This window comes from Phoca vitulina, unplaced genomic scaffold (genome assembly GCF_004348235.1).
Source record: "Phoca vitulina isolate PV1807 unplaced genomic scaffold, GSC_HSeal_1.0 scaffold20, whole genome shotgun sequence".
Taxonomy (NCBI): Eukaryota; Metazoa; Chordata; class Mammalia; order Carnivora; family Phocidae; genus Phoca; species Phoca vitulina.
Genome location: NW_022589723.1, coordinates 26,557,901 through 26,559,510, shown reverse-complemented (window position 1 = coordinate 26,559,510; position 1,610 = coordinate 26,557,901). Strand labels below are relative to the sequence as shown.

Below are 1,610 nucleotides of genomic sequence, written 5' to 3'. Positions count from 1 at the left end.
CTAGTTATTATATGTATATTTAGTAATATATATGTGTACATACATATATAATTAGCCAGCCATGTTTTAGATTATTCATGTTGTCTTGACAGTGTTTTCATTTTCAAAATGGAGATGGGTGAACTTGAAATTATATCACACGAGTAAAACTTTATAAATTTCCTCCCCAGCTCCATTACCTTCTATCCACCCCCAATAGATTCACCAAAGAGTGTTTATAGAACCAGTTACATACTAAGAAATGATATGGACTCCCTTCATGTCTCAGTAGCCTTGTGAGGAAGGTGATATTGCTGTTCTGATTTCCTTGAAAGATTCAGACACCTTGCCTTAGGGAGTGAAGGGACTTGCTCAAAGCTACACAATAGGCATGGTTAGAAGCAGAGATAAAGTGCAGGGCCTCGACTTCAAACCCTCTACTCTTCTGCCTGCTTCATGTTTATTAGGAATATTTGCCATTCATTCATTCTGCTAACATTATTGAACATTTGTTTATGTCAGGCACTAGGGATTACTAAGATAACTAAAGCAGAGTTCTTAGGAGCTCAAATTCTGTTGAGGGAGAAAGCTCAGTTAACTGGTAGTAAGGGATACTAAATTACTGAGATATTTAACAGTGCAGTGGTTGAAATAGGGAACTCTGAGGGCATGGAGGAGAGCTGTTTCAACTTGTTCTCAGGGCTTCAGGAAAGCCTTCTTAGAGGAAGTGGGAACGAGTGTGAGGTAAAAAGGTAGGTCTCAATAAAAAAGAGCTGACCTTTCTTGGGTGGTGGTGAGAACAGAGAGTGTGCCGTGAAGCCCTTGGGCACACTGTGAGAGTACAAGGTGGTGGGGCCCTTCCTGCCCATCCTCAAATGCCATAGTCCTCCCCTCTATTTTATGCAAATCTTTGCACCTAATCATGTTGTTGCCAAGTCCCATTGCTGGTACTTTGTGTCTTAGCTGAACAAGCTAAAGAAGTCTTCAGGGGAAATTATCTACTGTGGACAGGTGTTCAAGAAATCCTCCTTGCAGGTGAATAACTTTGACACCTGACTGCACTATGACCTCCCCCCCACAGCAGCACCCACCGCACATACCAGGAGTACCTGGACCTGACAACTCCAGGTGCTGTCACCTGGTGTTACCAAGACACGGGCAACTGACACCATGCCCAGGCCCACTTGATCCAGATCATGAAGGTGGAGGAGATTTCAGCCAGCCAGTGCTGCTGACTGGCAGTCTAACAGTTTGGTGATTCCAAGATCAAGTTCCCACTGCCCCACCAGGTCTTACCTCACCAGTACAAGCCACGCTTCACCACCAAGAGGCCCAACACCTTCTTTTAGATGCAGAGCATCCCTGTCCTCAGGTCTGCCCAAGGGGAAACAAACAAAAAGGGTGAGAGATGCTTTTAGATAGAGGGGAGGGGAAAGATATACCTTTCTTTTCTAGGCCGTGTTAAAACACTTCAAATACTTTCGAGTAAGCCCCCCAGAAAGTTTGATGTATGTATGTACATATGTTGCTTGGGATTCAAAAAGCCACATTCCCAAATGTAAAAATGCAGTCTTGTAAGATGTGGATATAGGGAAGACAGCAGGAATAGCAGGTTTGGAGAGGAAATTCTT

General features: G+C 43.7%; 1 pseudogene; it reads left to right on the top strand.

The window, feature by feature from the left end:
- The first annotated feature begins 648 nt into the window (after positions 1 to 648).
- LOC116640536 lies at positions 649 to 1,328 on the top strand (annotated as a pseudogene).
- Positions 1,329 to 1,610: the final 282 nt, after the last annotated feature.